Here is a 19,785-nt window from a genome sequence, read left to right on the forward strand (position 1 = left end):
GAGTAGGTAAGCAATGTCATCTGACTATTGACATCTGTATTCAAGGGGAGGTGGAAGGTAATGCAGACAAGAGTTTACTTTACAAAAAAGCATGAAATGGGAAATATTCATTGTCAAACCTGAAGGTAAGAGAGGTGGAAGCAAGTTTAGAAGGAGGATATAAAGCAAAGTCTATGTTAAATTGATTGTGTTGTAGATCAGTTGGAAAAAATTTGATGAATAGAGAAAAAGTACTACAGCTGATTCCAAGACCTATTTTGTTAGAAGCAAGGAACCTCTCAACTGTGTCGAAACCCGGGATTGAACCAGGGACCTTCAGATCTTCAGTCTAACGCTCTCCCAACTGAGCTATTTCGGCCTGCTTATAGCTGTGGTCTTCATACTTTAATTTAAACCATTTAACAAAATAGATGCAGGACCTGGATTTTTAACCTCACATGGTAGAGATATGTTTTAAGGAGTCCTGTATCATTCCGCAATTAACTGGTGCAATGGGTAAATAGCATTTTTTGGATCCAGGTTAGGTAGTTGTTTTTTTAACTCTGAATGGACTAGCACTATATTACCCAGATATATTTGGCATGAGTAGGTAAGCAATGTCATCTGACTACTGACATCTGTGTTCAAGGGGAAGTGGAAGGTAATGCAGACAAGAGTTTACTTTACAAAAAAGCATGAAATGGGAAATATTCATTGTCAAACCTGAAGGTAAGAGAGGTGGAAGCAAGTTTAGAAGGAGGACATAAAGCAAAGTCTATGTTAAATTGATTGTGTTGTAGATCAGTTGGAAAAAATTTGATGAATAGAGAAAAAGAACTACAGCTGATCCCAAGACCTATTTTGTTAGAAGCAAGGAACCTCTCAACTGTGCCGAAACCCGGGATTGAACCAGGGACCTTTAGATCTTCAGTCTAACGCTCGCCCAACTGAGCTATGGTCTTCATACTTTAATTTAAACCATTTAACAAAATAGATGCAGGACCTGGATTTTTAACCTCATATGGTAGGTTATGTTTTAAGGAGTCCTGTATCATTCCCCAGTTAACTGGTGCAATGGGTAAATAGCATTTTTGGGATCCAGGTTAGGTAGTTGTTTTTTTAACTCTGAATGGACTAGCACTATATTACCCAGATATATTTGGCATGAGTAGGTAAGCAATGTCATCTGACTACTGACATCTGTGTTCAAGGGGAAGTGGAATGTGATGCAGACAAGAGTTTACTTTACAAAAAAGGACAAAATGGAAAACATTCATAGTCAAACCTGAAGGCAAGATAGGTGGAAGAAAGTTTAAAAGTAGGACAGAAAGCAAAGTCTATGTTGAATTGATCATTTTGTAGATCAGTTGATAAAAATGTTGATAGAGAAAAGAGTACTACAGCTGATTCCAAGACCTATTTTGTTAGAAGCAAGGAACCTCTCAACTGTGCCGAAACCCGGGATTGAACCAGGGACCTTTAGATCTTCAGTCTAACGCTCTCCCAGCTTAGCTATTTTGGCCTGCTTATAGCTGTGGTCTTCATACTTTAATTTAAACCATTTAACAAAATAGATGCAGGACCTGGATTTTTAACCTCATATGGTGAGATATGTTTTAAGGAGTCCTGTATCATTCCGCAATTAACTGGTGCAATGGGTAAATAGCATTTTTGGGATCCAGGTTAGGTAGTTGTTTTTTTTAACTCTGAATGGACTAGCACTATATTACCCAGATATATTTGGCATGAGTAGGTAAGCAATGTCATCTGACTACTGACATCTGTGTTCAAGGGGAAGTGGAAGGTAATGCAGACAAGAGTTTACTTTACAAAAAAGCATGAAATGGGAAATATTCATTGTCAAACCTGAAGGTAAGAGAGGTGGAAGCAAGTTTAGAAGGAGTACATAAAGCAAAGTCTATGTTAAATTGATTGTGTTGTAGATCAGTTGGAAAAAATTTGATGAATAGAGAAAAAGTACTACAGCTGATTCCAAGACCTATTTTGTTAGAAGCAAGGAACCTCTCAACTGTGCCGAAACCCGGGATTGAATCAGGGACCTTTAGATCTTCAATCTAACGCTCTCCCAACTGAGCTATTTCGGCCTGCTTATAGCTGTGGTCTTCATACTTTAATTTGAACCATTTAACAAAATAGATGCAGGACCTGGATTTTTAACCTCATATGGTAGAGATATGTTTTAAGGAGTCCTGTATCATTCCCCAGTTAACTGGTGCAATGGGTAAATAGCATTTTTGGGATCCAGGTTAGGTAGTTTTTTTTTTTAACTCGAAATGGACTAGGACTATATTACCTAGATATATTTGGCATGAGTAGGTAAGCAATGTCATCTGACTACTGACATCTGTGTTCAAGGGGAAGTGGAATGTGATGCAGACAAGAGTTTACTTTACAAAAAAGCATGAAATGGGAAACATTCATTGTCAAACCTGAAGGCAAGATAGGTGGAAGAAAGTTTAAAAGGAGGACAGAAAGCAAAGTCTATGTTGAATTGATCATTTTGTAGATCAGTTGATAAAAATGTTGATAGAGAAAAAAGTACTACAGCTGATTCCAAGACCTATTTTGTTAGAAGCAAGGAACCTCTCAACTGTGCTGAAACCCGGGATTGAACCAGGGACCTTTAGATCTTCAGTCTAACGCTCTCCCAACTGAGCTATTGCGGCCTGCTTATAGCTGTGGTCTTCATACTTTAATTTAAACCATTTAACAAAATAGATGCAGGACCTGGATTTTTAACCTCATATGGTAGAGATATGTTTTAAGGAGTCCTGTATCATTCCGCAATTAACTGGTGCAATGGGCAAATAGCAGTTTTGGGATCCAGGTTAGGTAGTTGTTTTTTTAACTCTGAATGGACTAGCACTATATTACCCAGATATATTTGGCATGAGTAGGTAAGCAATGTCATCTGACTACTGACATCTGTATTCAAGGGGAGGTGGAAGGTAATGCAGACAAGAGTTTACTTTACAAAAAAGCATGAAATGGGAAATATTCATTGTCAAACCTGAAGGTAAGAGAGGTGGAAGCAAGTTTAGAAGGAGGACATAAAGCAAAGTCTATGTTAAATTGATTGTGTTGTAGATCAGTTGGAAAAAATTTGATGAATAGAGAAAAAGTACTACAGCTGATTCCAAGACCTATTTTGTTAGAAGCAAGGAACCTCTCAACTGTGCCGAAACCCGGGATTGAACCTGGGACCTTGAGATCTTCAGTCTAACGCTCTCCCAACTGAGCTATTTCGGCCTGCTTATAGCTGTGGTCTTCATACTTTAATTTAAACCATTTAACAAAATAGATGCAGGACCTGGATTTTTAACCTCATATGGTAGAGATATGTTTTAAGGAGTCCTGTATCATTCCGCAATTAACTGGTACAATGGGTAAATAGCATTTTTTGGATCCAGGTTAGGTAGTTGTTTTTTTAACTCTGAATGGACTAGCACTATATTACCCAGATATATTTGGCATGAGTAGGTAAGCAATGTCATCTGACTACTGACATCTGTGTTCAAGGGGAAGTGGAAGGTAATGCAGACAAGAGTTTACTTTACAAAAAGCATGAAATGGGAAATATTCATTGTCAAACCTGAAGGTAAGAGAGGTGGAAGCAAGTTTAGAAGGAGTACATAAAGCAAAGTCTATGTTAAATTGATTGTGTTGTAGATCAGTTGGAAAAAATTTGATGAATAGAGAAAAAGTACTACAGCTGATTCCAAGACCTATTTTGTTAGAAGCAAGGAACCTCTCAACTGTGCCGAAACCCGGGATTGAACCAGGGACCTTTAGATCTTCAGTCTAACGCTCTCCCAACTGAGCTATTTCAGCCTTCTGATAGCTGGGGTCTTCATACTTTAATTTGAACCATTTAACAAAATAGATGCAGGACCTGGATTTTTAACCTCATATGGTAGAGATATTTTTTAAGGAGTCCTGTATCATTCCCCAGTTAACTGGTGCAATGGGTAAATAGCATTTTTGGGATCCAGGTTAGGTAGTTGTTTTTTTAACTCTGAATGGACTAGCACTATATTACCCAGATATATTTGGCATGAGTAGGTAAGCAATGTCATCTGACTACTGACATCTGTGTTCAAGGGGAAGTGGAATGTGATGCAGACAAGAGTTTACTTTACAAAAAAGGACGAAATGGAAAACATTCATAGTCAAACCTGAAGGCAAGATAGGTGGAAGAAAGTTTAAAAGGAGGACAGAAAGCAAAGTCTATGTTGAATTGATCATTTTGTAGATCAGTTGATAAAAATGTTAATAGAGAAAAAAGTACTACAGCTGATTCCAAGACCTATTTTGTTAGAAGCAAGGAACGTCTCAACTGTGCCGAAACCCGGGATTGAACCAGGGACCTTTAGATCTTCAGTCTAACGCTCTCCCAACTGAGCTATTTCGGCCTTCTGATAGCTGGGGTCTTCATACTTTAATTTGAACCATTTAACAAAATAGATGCAGGACCTGGATTTTTAACCTCATATGGTAGAGATATGTTTTAAGGAGTCCTGTATCATTCCCCAGTTAACTGGTGCAATGGGTAAATAGCATTTTTGGGATCCAGGTTAGGTAGTTGTTTTTTTAACTCTGAATGGACTAGCACTATATTACCCAGATATATTTGGCATGAGTAGGTAAGCAATGTCATCTGACTACTGACATCTGTGTTCAAGGGGAAGTGGAATGTGATGCAGACAAGAGTTTACTTTACAAAAAAGGACAAAATGGAAAACATTCATAGTCAAACCTGAAGGCAAGATAGGTGGAAGAAAGTTTAAAAGGAGGACAGAAAGCAAAGTCTATGTTGAATTGATCATTTTGTAGATCAGTTGATAAAAATGTTGATAGAGAAAAAAGTACTACAGCTGATTCCAAGACCTATTTTGTTAGAAGCAAGGAACCTCTCAACTGTGCCGATACCCGGGATTGAACCAGGGACCTTTAGATCTTCAGTCTAACGCTCTCCCAACTTAGCTATTTCGGGCTGCTTACAGCTGTGGTCTTCATACTTTAATTTAAACCATTTAACAAAATAGATGCAGGACCTGGATTTTTAACCTCATATGGTGAGATATGTTTTAAGGAGTCCTGTATCATTCCGCAATTAACTGGTGCAATGGGTAAATAGCATTTTTGGGATCCAGATATATTTGGCATGAGTAGGTAAGCAATGTCATCTGACTACTGACATCTGTATTCAAGGGGAGGTCGAAGGTAATGCAGACAAGAGTTTACTTTACAAAAAAGCATGAAATGGGAAATATTCATTGTCAAACCTGAAGGTAAGAGAGGTGGAAGCAAGTTTAGAAGGAGGACATAAAGCAAAGTCTATGGTAAATTGATTGTGTTGTAGATCAGTTGGAAAAAATTTGATGAATAGAGAAAAAGTACTACAGCTGATTCCAAGACCTATTTTGTTAGAAGCAAGGAACCTCTCAACTGTGCCGAAACCCGGGATTGAACCAGGGACCTTTAGATCTTCAGTCTAACGCTCGCCCAACTGAGCTATTTCGGCCTGCTTATAGCTGTGGTCTTCATACTTTAATTTAAACCATTTAACAAAATAGATGCAGGACCTGGATTTTTAACCTCATATGGTAGAGATATGTGTTAAGGAGACCTGTATCATTCCGCAATTAACTGGTGCAATGGGTAAATAGCATTTTTTGGATCCAGGTTAGGTAGTTGTTTTTTTAACTCTGAATGGACTAGCACTATATTACCCAGATATATTTGGCATGAGTAGGTAAGCAATGTCATCTGACTACTGACATCTGTGTTCAAGGGGAAGTGGAAGGTAATGCAGACAAGAGTTTACTTTACAAAAAAGCATGAAATGGGAAATATTAATTGTCGAACCTGAAGGTAAGAGAGGTGGAAGCAAGTTTAGAAGGAGGACATAAGCAAAGTCTATGTTAAATTGATTGTGTTGTAGATCAGTTGGAAAAAATTTGATGAATAGAGAAAAAGAACTACAGCTGATCCCAAGACCTATTTTGTTAGAAGCAAGGAACCTCTCAACTGTGCCAAAACCCAGGATTGAACCAGGGACCTTTAGATCTTCAGTCTAACGCTCGGCCAACTGAGCTATTTCAGCCTTCTGATAGCTGGGGTCTTCATACTTTAATTTGAACCATTTAACAAAATAGATGCAGGACCTGGATTTTTAACCTCATATGGTAGAGATATGTTTTAAGGAGTCCTGTATCATTCCCCAGTTAACTGGTGCAATGGGTAAATAGCATTTTTGGGATCCAGGTTAGGTAGTTGTTTTTTTAACTCTGAATGGACTAGCACTATATTACCCAGATATATTTGGCATGAGTAGGTAAGCAATGTCATCTGACTACTGACATCTGTGTTCAAGGGGAAGTGGAATGTGATGCAGACAAGAGTTTACTTTACAAAAAAGGACAAAATGGAAAACATTCATAGTCAAACCTGAAGGCAAGATAGGTGGAAGAAAGTTTAAAAGGAGGACAGAAAGCAAAGTCTATGTTGAATTGATCATTTTGTAGATCAGTTGATATAAATGTTGATAGAGAAAAGAGTACTACAGCTGATTCCAAGACCTATCTTGTTAGAAGCAAGGAACCTCTCAACTGTGCCGAAACCCGGGATTGAACCAGGGACCTTTAGATCTTCAGTCTAACGCTCTCCCAGCTTAGCTATTTTGGCCTGCTTATAGCTGTGGTCTTCATACTTTAATTTAAAGCATTTAACAAAACAGATGCAGGACCTGGATTTTTAACCTCATATGGTGAGATATGTTTTAAGGAGTCCTGTATCATTCCGCAATTAACTGGTGCAATGGGTAAATAGCATTTTTGGGATCCAGGTTAGGTAGTTGTTTTTTTAACTCTGAATGGACTAGCACTATATTACCCAGATATATTTGGCATGAGTAGGTAAGCAATGTCATCTGACTACTGACATCTGTATTCAAGGGGAAGTGGAAGGTAATGCAGACAAGAGTTTACTTTACAAAAAAGCATGAAATGGGAAATATTCATTGTCAAACCTGAAGGTAAGAGAGGTGGAAGCAAGTTTAGAAGGAGGATATAAAGCAAAGTCTATGTTAAATTGATTGTGTTGTAGATCAGTTGGAAAAAATTTGATGAATAGAGAAAAAGTTCTACAGCTGATTCCAAGACCTATTTTGCTAGAAGCAAGGAACCTCTCAACTGTGCCGAAACCCGGGATTGAACCAGGGACCTTTAGATCTTCAGTCTAACGCTCTCCAAACTGAGCTATTTCGGCCTGCTCATAGCTGTGGTCTTCATACTTTAATTTGAACCATTTAACAAAATAGATGCAGGACCTGGATTTTTAACCTCATATGGTAGAGATATGTTTTAAGGAGTCCTGTACCATTCCCCAGTTAACTGGTGCAATGGGTAAATAGCATTTTTGGGATCCAGGTTAGGTAGTTGTTTTTTTAACTCTGAATGGACTAGCACTATATTACCTAGATATATTTGGCATGAGTAGGTAAGCAATGTCATCTGACTACTGACATCTGTGTTCAAGGGGAAGTGGAATGTGATGCAGACAAGAGTTTACTTTACAAAAAAGGACGAAATGGGAAACATTCATTGTCAAACCTGAAGGCAAGATAGGTGGAAGAAAGTTTAAAAAGAGGACAGAAAGCAAAGTCTATGTTGAATTGATCATTTTGTAGATCAGTTGATAAAAATGTTGATAGAGAAAAAAGTACTACAGCTTATTCCAAGACCTATTTTGTTAGAAGCAAGGAACCTCTCAACTGTGCCGAAACCCGGGATTGAACCAGGGACCTTTAGATCTTCAGTCTAACGCTCTCCCAACTGAGCTATTGCGGCCTGCTTATAGCTGTGGTCTTCATACTTTAATTTAAACCATTTAACAAAATAGATGCAGGACCTGGAGTTTTTAACCTCATATGGTAGAGATATGTTTTAAGGAGTCCTGTATCATTCCGCAATTAACTGGTGCAATGGGCAAATAGCAGTTTTGGGATCCAGGTTAGGTAGTTGTTTTTTTAACTCTGAATGGACTAGCACTATATTACCCAGATATATTTGGCATGAGTAGGTAAGCAATGTCATCTGACTACTGACATCTGTATTCAAGGGGAGGTGGAAGGTAATGCAGACAAGAGTTTACTTTACAAAAAAGCATGAAATGGGAAATATTCATTGTCAAACCTGAAGGTAAGAGAGGTGGAAGCAAGTTTAGAAGGAGGACATAAAGCAAAGTCTATGTTAAATTGATTGTGTTGTAGATCAGTTGGAAAAAATTTGATGAATAGAGAAAAAGTACAACAGCTGATTCCAAGACCTATTTTGTTAGAAGCAAGGAACCTCTCAACTGTGCCGAAACCCGGGATTGAACCAGGGACCTTTAGATCTTCAGTCTAACGCTCTCCCAACTGAGCTATTTCGGCCTGCTTATAGCTGTGGTCTTCATACTTTAATTTAAACCATTTAACAAAATAGATGCAGGACCTGGATTTTTAACCTCATATGGTAGAGATATGTTTTAAGGAGTCCTGTATCATTCCCCAGTTAACTGGTGCAATGGGTAAATAGCATTTTTGGGATCCAGGTTAGGTAGTTGTTTTTTTAACTCTGAATGGACTAGCACTATATTACCTAGATATGTTTGGCATGAGTAGGTAAGCCATGTCATCTGACTACTGACATCTGTGTTCAAGGGGAAGTGGAATGTGATGCAGACAAGAGTTTACTTTACAAAAAAGGACTAAATGGGAAACATTCATTGTCAAACCTGAAGGCAAGATAGGTGGAAGAAAGTTTAAAAGGAGGACAGAAAGCAAAGTCTATGTTGAATTGATCATTTTGTAGATCAGTTGATAAAAATGTTGATAGAGAAAAAAGTACTACAGCTGATTCCAAGACCTATTTTGTTAGAAGCAAGGAACCTCTCAACTGTGCCGAAACCCGGGATGGAACCAGGGACCTTTAGATCTAGAGTCTAACGCTCTCCCAACTGAGCTATAGCGGCCAGCTTATAGCAGTGGTCTTCATACTCTAATTTAAACCATTTAACAAAATAGATGCAGGACCTGGATTTTTAACCTCATATGGTAGAGATATGTTTTAAGGAGTCCTGTATCATTCCGCAATTAACTGGTGCAATGGGCAAATTGCAGTTTTGGGATCCAGGTTAGGTACTTGTTTTTTTAACTCTGAATGGACTAGCACTATATTACCCAGATATATTTGGCATGAGTAGGTAAGCAATGTCATCTGACTACTGACATCTGTATTCAAGGGGAGGTGGAAGGTAATGCAGACAAGAGTTTACTTTACAAAAAAGCATGAAATGGGAAATATTCATTGTCAAACCTGAAGGTAAGAGAGGTGGAAGCAAGTTTAGAAGGAGGACATAAAGCAAAGTCTATGTTAAATTGATTGTGTTGTAGATCAGTTGGAAAAAATTTGATGAATAGAGAAAATGTACTACAGCTGATTCCAAGACCTATTTTTTTAGAAGCAAGGAACTTCTCAACTGTGCCGAAACCCGGGATTGAACCAGGGACCTTTAGATCTTCAGTCTAACGCTCTCCCAACTGAGCTATTTCGGCCTGCTTATAGCTGTGGTCTTCATACTTTAATTTAAACCATTTAACAAAATAGATGCAGGACCTGGATTTTTGACCTCATATGGTAGAGATATGTTTTAAGGAGTCCTGTATCATTCCGCAATTAACTGGTGCAATGGGTAAATAGCATTTTTGGGATCCAGGTTAGGTAGTTGTTTTTTTAACTCCGAATGGACTAGCACTATATTATCCAGATATATTTGGCATGAGTAGGTAAGCAATGTCATCTGACTACTGACATCTGTGTTCAAGGGGAAGTGGAAGGTAATGCAGACAAGAGTTTACTTTACAAAAAAGCATGAAATGGGAAATATTCATTGTCAAACCTGAAGATAAGAGAGGTGGAAGCAAGTTTAGAAGGAGGACATAAAGCAAAGTCTATGTTAAATTGATTGTGTTGTAGATCAGTTGGAAAAAATTTGATGAATAGAGAAAAAGTACTACAGCTGATTCCAAGACCTATTTTGTTAGAAGCAAGGAACCTCTCAACTGTGCCGAAACCCGGGATTGAACCAGGGACCTTCAGATCTTCAGTCTAACACTCTCCCAACTGAGCTATTTCGGCCTGCTTATAGCTGTGGTCTTCATACTTTAATTTAAACCATTTAACAAAATAGATGCAGGACCTGGATTTTTAACCTCACATGGTAGAGATATGTTTTAAGGAGTCCTGTATCATTCCGCAATTAACTGGTGCAATGGGCAAATAGCAGTTTTGGGATCCAGGTTAGGTAGTTGTTTTTTTAACTCTGAATGGACTAGCACTATATTACCCAGATATATTTGGCATGAGTAGGTAAGCAATGTCATCTGACTACTGACATCTGTATTCAAGGGGAGGTGGAAGGTAATGCAGACAAGAGTTTACTTTACAAAAAAGCATGAAATGGGAAATATTCATTGTCAAACCTGAAGGTAAGAGAGGTGGAAGCAAGTTTAGAAGGAGGACATAAAGCAAAGTCTATGTTAAATTGATTGTGTTGTAGATCAGTTGGAAAAAATTTGATGAATAGAGAAAAAGTACAACAGCTGATTCCAAGACCTATTTTGTTAGAAGCAAGGAACCTCTCAACTGTGCCGAAACCCGGGATTGAACCAGGGACCTTTAGATCTTCAGTCTAACGCTCTCCCAACTGAGCTATTTCGGCCTGCTTATAGCTGTGGTCTTCATACTTTAATTTAAACCATTTAACAAAATAGATGCAGGACCTGGATTTTTAACCTCATATGGTAGAGATATGTTTTAAGGAGTCCTGTATCATTCCCCAGTTAACTGGTGCAATGGGTAAATAGCATTTTTGGGATCCAGGTTAGGTAGTTGTTTTTTTAACTCTGAATGGACTAGCACTATATTACCTAGATATATTTGGCATGAGTAGGTAAGCAATGTCATCTGACTACTGACATCTGTGTTCAAGGGGAAGTGGAATGTGATGCAGACAAGAGTTTACTTTACAAAAAAGGACTAAATGGGAAACATTCATTGTCAAACCTGAAGGCAAGATAGGTGGAAGAAAGTTTAAAAGGAGGACAGAAAGCAAAGTCTATGTTGAATTGATCATTTTGTAGATCAGTTGATAAAAATGTTGATAGAGAAAAAAGTACTACAGCTGATTCCAAGACCTATTTTGTTAGAAGCAAGGAACCTCTCAACTGTGCCGAAACCCGGGATGGAACCAGGGACCTTTAGATCTAGAGTCTAACGCTCTCCCAACTGAGCTATAGCGGCCAGCTTATAGCAGTGGTCTTCATACTCTAATTTAAACCATTTAACAAAATAGATGCAGGACCTGGATTTTTAACCTCATATGGTAGAGATATGTTTTAAGGAGTCCTGTATCATTCCGCAATTAACTGGTGCAATGGGCAAATTGCAGTTTTGGGATCCAGGTTAGGTACTTGTTTTTTTAACTCTGAATGGACTAGCACTATATTACCCAGATATATTTGGCATGAGTAGGTAAGCAATGTCATCTGACTACTGACATCTGTATTCAAGGGGAGGTGGAAGGTAATGCAGACAAGAGTTTACTTTACAAAAAAGCATGAAATGGGAAATATTCATTGTCAAACCTGAAGGTAAGAGAGGTGGAAGCAAGTTTAGAAGGAGGACATAAAGCAAAGTCTATGTTAAATTGATTGTGTTGTAGATCAGTTGGAAAAAATTTGATGAATAGAGAAAATGTACTACAGCTGATTCCAAGACCTATTTTTTTAGAAGCAAGGAACTTCTCAACTGTGCCGAAACCCTGGATTGAACCAGGGACCTTTAGATCTTCAGTCTAACGCTCTCCCAACTGAGCTATTTCGGCCTGCTTATAGCTGTGGTCTTCATACTTTAATTTAAACCATTTAACAAAATAGATGCAGGACCTGGATTTTTGACCTCATATGGTAGAGATATGTTTCAAGGAGTCCTGTATCATTCCGCAATTAACTGGTACAATGGGTAAATAGCATTTTTTGGATCCAGGTTAGGTAGTTGTTTTTTTTAACTCTGAATGGACTAGCACTATATTATCCAGATATATTTGGCATGAGTAGGTAAGCAATGTCATCTGACTACTGACATCTGTGTTCAAGGGGAAGTGGAAGGTAATGCAGACAAGAGTTTACTTTACAAAAAAGCATGAAATGGGAAATATTCATTGTCAAACCTGAAGATAAGAGAGGTGGAAGCAAGTTTAGAAGGAGGACATAAAGCAAAGTCTATGTTAAATTGATTGTGTTGTAGATCAGTTGGAAAAAATTTGATGAATAGAGAAAAAGTACTACAGCTGATTCCAAGACCTATTTTGTTAGAAGCAAGGAACGTCTCAACTGTGCCGAAACCCGGGATTGAACCAGGGACCTTTAGACCTTCAGTCTAATGCTCTCCCAACTGAGCTATTTCGGCCTTCTGATAGCTGGGGTCTTCATACTTTAATTTGAACCATTTAACAAAATAGATGCAGGACCTGGATTTTTAACCTCATATGGTAGAGATATGTTTTAAGGAGTCCTGTATCATTCCCCAGTTAACTGGTGCAATGGGTAAATAGCAATTTTGGGATCCAGGTTAGGTAGTTGTTTTTTTAACTCTGAATGGACTAGCACTATATTACCCAGATATATTTGGCATGAGTAGGTAAGCAATGTCATCTGACTACTGACATCTGTGTTCAAGGGGAAGTGGAATGTGATGCAGACAAGAGTTTACTTTACAAAAAAGGACGAAATGGAAAACATTCATAGTCAAACCGGAAGGCAAGATAGGTGGAAGAAAGTTTAAAAGGAGGACAGAAAGCAAAGTCTATGTTGAATTGATCATTTTGTAGATCAGTTGATAAAAATGTTAATAGAGAAAAAGTACTACAGCTGATTCCAAGACCTATTTTGTTAGAAGCAAGGAACCTCTCAACTGTGCCGAAACCTGGGATTGAACCAGGGACCTTTAGATCTTCAGTCTAACGCTCTCCCAACTGCGCTATTTCGGCCTGCTAATAGCTGTGGTCTTCATACTTTAATTTAAACCATTTAACAAAATAGATGCAGGACCTGGATTTTTAACCTCATATGGTAGAGATATGTTTTAAGGAGTCCTGTATCATTCCGCAATTATCTGGTACAATGGGAAAATAGCATTTTTTGGATCCAGGTTAGGTAGTTGTTTTTTTAACTCTGAATGGACTAGCACTATATTATCCAGATATATTTGGCATGAGTAGGTAAGCAATGTCATCTGACTACTGACATCTGTGTTCAAGGGGAAGTGGAAGGTAATGCAGACAAGAGTTTACTTTACAAAAAAGCATGAAATGGGAAATATTCATTGTCAAACCTGAAGATAAGAGAGGTGGAAGCAAGTTTAGAAGGAGGACATAAAGCAAAGTCTATGTTAAATTGATTGTGTTGTAGATCAGTTGGAAAAAATTTGATGAATAGAGAAAAAGTACTACAGCTGATTCCAAGACCTATTTTGGTAGAAGCAAGGAACGTCTCAACTGTGCCGAAACCCGGGATTGAACCAGGGACCTTTAGATCTTCAGTCTAACGCTCTCCCAACTGAGCTATTTCGGCCTTCTGATAGCTGGGGTCTTCATACTTTAATTTGAACCATTTAACAAAATAGATGCAGGACCTGGATTTTTAACCTCATATGGTAGAGATATGTTTTAAGGAGTCCTGTATCATTCCCCAGTTAACTGGTGCAATGGGTAAATAGCATTTTTGGGATCCAGGTTAGGTAGTTGTTTTTTTAACTCTGAATGGACTAGCACTATATTACCCAGATATATTTGGCATGAGTAGGTAAGCAATGTCATCTGACTACTGACATCTGTGTTCAAGGGGAAGTGGAATGTGATGCAGACAAGAGTTTACTTTACAAAAAAGGACAAAATGGAAAACATTCATAGTCAAACCTGAAGGCAAGATAGGTGGAAGAAAGTTTAAAAGGAGGACAGAAAGCAAAGTCTATGTTGAATTGATCATTTTGTAGATCAGTTGATAAAAATGTTGATAGAGAAAAAAGTACAACAGCTGATTCCAAGACCTATTTTGTTAGAAGCAAGGAACCTCTCAACTGTGCCGAAACCCGGGATTGAACCAGGGACCTTTAGATCTTCAGTCTAACGCTCTCCCAACTTAGCTATTTCGGGCTGCTTACAGCTGTGGTCTTCATACTTTAATTTAAACCATTTAACAAAATAGATGCAGGACCTGGATTTTTAACCTCATATGGTGAGATATGTTTTAAGGAGTCCTGTATCATTCCGCAATTAACTGGTGCAATGGGTAAATAGCATTTTTGGGATCCAGATATATTTGGCATGAGTAGGTAAGCAATGTCATCTGACTACTGACATCTGTATTCAAGGGGAGGTCGAAGGTAATGCAGACAAGAGTTTACTTTACAAAAAAGCATGAAATGGGAAATATTCATTGTCAAACCTGAAGGTAAGAGAGGTGGAAGCAAGTTTAGAAGGAGGACATAAAGCAAAGTCTATGGTAAATTGATTGTGTTGTAGATCAGTTGGAAAAAATTTGATGAATAGAGAAAAAGTACTACAGCTGATTCCAAGACCTATTTTGTTAGAAGCAAGGAACCTCTCAACTGAGCCGAAACCCGGGATTGAACCAGGGACCTTTAGATCTTCAGTCTAACGCTCGCCCAACTGAGCTATTTCGGCCTGCTTATAGCTGTGGTCTTCATACTTTAATTTAAACCATTTAACAAAATAGATGCAGGACCTGGATTTTTAACCTCATATGGTAGAGATATGTGTTAAGGAGACCTGTATCATTCCGCAATTAACTGGTGCAATGGGTAAATAGCATTTTTTGGATCCAGGTTAGGTAGTTGTTTTTTTAACTCTGAATGGACTAGCACTATATTACCCAGATATATTTGGCATGAGTAGGTAAGCAATGTCATCTGACTACTGACATCTGTGTTCAAGGGGAAGTGGAAGGTAATGCAGACAAGAGTTTACTTTACAAAAAAGCATGAAATGGGAAATATTAATTGTCGAACCTGAAGGTAAGAGAGGTGGAAGCAAGTTTAGAAGGAGGACATAAGCAAAGTCTATGTTAAATTGATTGTGTTGTAGATCAGTTGGAAACAATTTGATGAATAGAGAAAAAGAACTACAGCTGATCCCAAGACCTATTTTGTTAGAAGCAAGGAACCTCTCAACTGTGCCAAAACCCAGGATTGAACCAGGGACCTTTAGATCTTCAGTCTAACGCTCGGCCAACTGAGCTATTTCAGCCTTCTGATAGCTGGGGTCTTCATACTTTAATTTGAACCATTTAACAAAATAGATGCAGGACCTGGATTTTTAACCTCATATGGTAGAGATATGTTTTAAGGAGTCCTGTATCATTCCCCAGTTAACTGGTGCAATGGGTAAATAGCATTTTTGGGATCCAGGTTAGGTAGTTGTTTTTTTAACTCTGAATGGACTAGCACTATATTACCCAGATATATTTGGCATGAGTAGGTAAGCAATGTCATCTGACTACTGACATCTGTGTTCAAGGGGAAGTGGAATGTGATGCAGACAAGAGTTTACTTTACAAAAAAGGACAAAATGGAAAACATTCATAGTCAAACCTGAAGGCAAGATAGGTGGAAGAAAGTTTAAAAGGAGGACAGAAAGCAAAGTCTATGTTGAATTGATCATTTTGTAGATCAGTTGATATAAATGTTGATAGAGAAAAGAGTACTACAGCTGATTCCAAGACCTATCTTGTTAGAAGCAAGGAACCTCTCAACTGTGCCGAAACCCGGGATTGAACCAGGGACCTTTAGATCTTCAGTCTAACGCTCTCCCAGCTTAGCTATTTTGGCCTGCTTATAGCTGTGGTCTTCATACTTTAATTTAAACCATTTAACAAAACAGATGCAGGACCTGGATTTTTAACCTCATATGGTGAGATATGTTTTAAGGAGTCCTGTATCATTCCGCAATTAACTGGTGCAATGGGTAAATAGCATTTTTGGGATCCAGGTTAGGTAGTTGTTTTTTTAACTCTGAATGGACTAGCACTATATTACCCAGATATATTTGGCATGAGTAGGTAAGCAATGTCATCTGACTACTGACATCTGTATTCAAGGGGAAGTGGAAGGTAATGCAGACAAGAGTTTACTTTACAAAAAAGCATGAAATGGGAAATATTCATTGTCAAACCTGAAGGTAAGAGAGGTGGAAGCAAGTTTAGAAGGAGGATATAAAGCAAAGTCTATGTTAAATTGATTGTGTTGTAGATCAGTTGGAAAAAATTTGATGAATAGAGAAAAAGTTCTACAGCTGATTCCAAGACCTATTTTGCTAGAAGCAAGGAACCTCTCAACTGTGCCGAAACCCGGGATTGAACCAGGGACCTTTAGATCTTCAGTCTAACGCTCTCCAAACTGAGCTATTTCGGCCTGCTCATAGCTGTGGTCTTCATACTTTAATTTGAACCATTTAACAAAATAGATGCAGGACCTGGATTTTTAACCTCATATGGTAGAGATATGTTTTAAGGAGTCCTGTACCATTCCCCAGTTAACTGGTGCAATGGGTAAATAGCATTTTTGGGATCCAGGTTAGGTAGTTGTTTTTTTAACTCTGAATGGACTAGCACTATATTACCTAGATATATTTGGCATGAGTAGGTAAGCAATGTCATCTGACTACTGACATCTGTGTTCAAGGGGAAGTGGAATGTGATGCAGACAAGAGTTTACTTTACAAAAAAGGACGAAATGGGAAACATTCATTGTCAAACCTGAAGGCAAGATAGGTGGAAGAAAGATTAAAAAGAGGACAGAAAGCAAAGTCTATGTTGAATTGATCATTTTGTAGATCAGTTGATAAAAATGTTGATAGAGAAAAAAGTACTACAGCTTATTCCAAGACCTATTTTGTTAGAAGCAAGGAACCTCTCAACTGTGCCGAAACCCGGGATTGAACCAGGGACCTTTAGATCTTCAGTCTAACGCTCTCCCAACTGAGCTATTGCGGCCTGCTTATAGCTGTGGTCTTCATACTTTAATTTAAACCATTTAACAAAATAGATGCAGGACCTGGAGTTTTTAACCTCATATGGTAGAGATATGTTTTAAGGAGTCCTGTATCATTCCGCAATTAACTGGTGCAATGGGCAAATAGCAGTTTTGGGATCCAGGTTAGGTAGTTGTTTTTTTAACTCTGAATGGACTAGCACTATATTACCCAGATATATTTGGCATGAGTAGGTAAGCAATGTCATCTGACTACTGACATCTGTATTCAAGGGGAGGTGGAAGGTAATGCAGACAAGAGTTTACTTTACAAAAAAGCATGAAATGGGAAATATTCATTGTCAAACCTGAAGGTAAGAGAGGTGGAAGCAAGTTTAGAAGGAGGACATAAAGCAAAGTCTATGTTAAATTGATTGTGTTGTAGATCAGTTGGAAAAAATTTGATGAATAGAGAAAAAGTACAACAGCTGATTCCAAGACCTATTTTGTTAGAAGCAATGAACCTCTCAACTGTGCCGAAACCCGGGATTGAACCAGGGACCTTTAGATCTTCAGTCTAACGCTCTCCCAACTGAGCTATTTCGGCCTGCTTATAGCTGTGGTCTTCATACTTTAATTTAAACCATTTAACAAAATAGATGCAGGACCTGGATTTTTAACCTCATATGGTAGAGATATGTTTTAAGGAGTCCTGTATCATTCCCCAGTTAACTGGTGCAATGGGTAAATAGCATTTTTGGGATCCAGGTTAGGTAGTTGTTTTTTTAACTCTGAATGGACTAGCACTATATTACCTAGATATATTTGGCATGAGTAGGTAAGCAATGTCATCTGACTACTGACATCTGTGTTCAAGGGGAAGTGGAATGTGATGCAGACAAGAGTTTACTTTACAAAAAAGGACTAAATGGGAAACATTCATTGTCAAACCTGAAGGCAAGATAGGTGGAAGAAAGTTTAAAAGGAGGACAGAAAGCAAAGTCTATGTTGAATTGATCATTTTGTAGATCAGTTTATAAAAATGTTGATAGAGAAAAAAGTACTACAGCTGATTCCAAGACCTATTTTGTTAGAAGCAAGGAACCTCTCAACTGTGCCGAAATCCGGGATGGAACCAGGGACCTTTAGATCTAGAGTCTAACGCTCTCCCAACTGAGCTATAGCGGCCAGCTTATAGCAGTGGTCTTCATACTCTAATTTAAACCATTTAACAAAATAGATGCAGGACCTGGATTTTTAACCTCATATGGTAGAGATATGTTTTAAGGAGTCCTGTATCATTCCGCAATTAACTAGTGCAATGGGCAAATTGCAGTTTTGGGATCCAGGTTAGGTAGTTGTTTTTTAACTCTGAATGGACTAGCACTATATTACCCAGATATATTTGGCATGAGTAGGTAAGCAATGTCATCTGACTACTGACATCTGTGTTCAAGGGGAAGTGGAAGGTAATGCAGACAAGAGTTTACTTTACAAAAAAGCATGAAATGGGAAATATTCATTGTCAAACCTGAAGGTAAGAGAGGTGGAAGCAAGTTTAGAAGGAGGACATAAAGCAAAGTCTATGTTAAATTGATTGTGTTGTAGATCAGTTGGAAAAAATTTGATGAATAGAGAAAATGTACTACAGCTGATTCCAAGACCTATTTTTTTAGAAGCAAGGAACTTCTCAACTGTGCCGAAACCCGGGATTGAACCAGGGACCTTTAGATCTTCAGTCTAACGCTCTCCCAACTGAGCTATTTCGGCCTGCTTATAGCTGTGGTCTTCATACTTTAATTTAAACCATTTAACAAAATAGATGCAGGACCTGGATTTTTGACCTCATATGGTAGAGATATGTTTTAAGGAGTCCTGTATCATTCCGCAATTAACTGGTACAATGGGTAAATAGCATTTTTTGGATCCAGGTTAGGTAGTTGTTTTTTTAACTCTGAATGGACTAGCACTATATTATCCAGATATATTTGGCATGAGTAGGTAAGCAATGTCATCTGACTACTGACATCTGTGTTCAAGGGGAAGTGGAAGGTAATGCAGACAAGAGTTTACTTTACAAAAAAGCATGAAATGGGAAATATTCATTGTCAAACCTGAAGATAAGAGAGGTGGAAGCAAGTTTAGAAGGAGGACATAAAGCAAAGTCTATGTTAAATTGATTGTGTTGTAGATCAGTTGGAAAAAATTTGATGAATAGAGAAAAAGTACTACAGCTGATTCCAAGACCTATTTTGTTAGAAGCAAGGAACGTCTCAACTGTGCCGAAACCCGGGATTGAACCAGGGACCTTTAGACCTTCAGTCTAACGCTCTCCCAACTGAGCTATTTCGGCCTTCTGATAGCTGGGGTCTTCATACTTTAATTTGAACCATTTAACAAAATAGATGCAGGACCTGGATTTTTAACCTCATATGGTAGAGATATGTTTTAAGGAGTCCTGTATCATTCCCCAGTTAACTGGTGCAATGGGTAAATAGCAATTTTGGGATCCAGGTTAGGTAGTTGTTTTTTTAACTCTGAATGGACTAGCACTATATTACCCAGATATATTTGGCATGAGTAGGTAAGCAATGTCATCTGACTACTGACATCTGTGTTCAAGGGGAAGTGGAATGTGATGCAGACAAGAGTTTACTTTACAAAAAAGGACGAAATGGAAAACATTCATAGTCAA

The 19,785-nt window shown here is 38.2% G+C and overlaps 7 non-coding genes across 7 annotated transcripts; all 7 read right to left on the reverse strand.

Annotated features, from left to right (window-relative positions):
* Positions 1 to 4,339: 4,339 nt before the first annotated feature.
* Positions 4,340 to 4,412, reverse strand: TRNAF-GAA (transfer RNA phenylalanine (anticodon GAA)). Its single transcript has one exon. It is a non-coding gene; the product is annotated as a tRNA-Phe (tRNA).
* Positions 4,413 to 8,361: 3,949 nt separating this feature from the next.
* On the reverse strand, positions 8,362 to 8,434 carry TRNAF-GAA (transfer RNA phenylalanine (anticodon GAA)). Its single transcript has one exon. It is a non-coding gene; the product is annotated as a tRNA-Phe (tRNA).
* A 1,091-nt stretch (positions 8,435 to 9,525) lies between these two features.
* TRNAF-GAA (transfer RNA phenylalanine (anticodon GAA)) lies at positions 9,526 to 9,598 on the reverse strand. The gene has a single exon. It is a non-coding gene; the product is annotated as a tRNA-Phe (tRNA).
* A 1,093-nt stretch (positions 9,599 to 10,691) lies between these two features.
* On the reverse strand, positions 10,692 to 10,764 carry TRNAF-GAA (transfer RNA phenylalanine (anticodon GAA)). Its single transcript has one exon. It is a non-coding gene; the product is annotated as a tRNA-Phe (tRNA).
* Positions 10,765 to 13,602: 2,838 nt separating this feature from the next.
* Positions 13,603 to 13,675, reverse strand: TRNAF-GAA (transfer RNA phenylalanine (anticodon GAA)). Its single transcript has one exon. It is a non-coding gene; the product is annotated as a tRNA-Phe (tRNA).
* Positions 13,676 to 17,624: 3,949 nt separating this feature from the next.
* Positions 17,625 to 17,697, reverse strand: TRNAF-GAA (transfer RNA phenylalanine (anticodon GAA)). Its single transcript has one exon. It is a non-coding gene; the product is annotated as a tRNA-Phe (tRNA).
* Positions 17,698 to 18,787: 1,090 nt separating this feature from the next.
* Positions 18,788 to 18,860, reverse strand: TRNAF-GAA (transfer RNA phenylalanine (anticodon GAA)). The gene has a single exon. It is a non-coding gene; the product is annotated as a tRNA-Phe (tRNA).
* Between the last annotated feature and the right edge of the window lie 925 nt (positions 18,861 to 19,785).

The sequence above is a fragment of the Lissotriton vulgaris genome, chromosome 8 (genome assembly GCF_964263255.1).
Source record: "Lissotriton vulgaris chromosome 8, aLisVul1.2, whole genome shotgun sequence".
In the NCBI taxonomy this organism is placed as follows: domain Eukaryota; kingdom Metazoa; phylum Chordata; class Amphibia; order Caudata; family Salamandridae; genus Lissotriton; species Lissotriton vulgaris.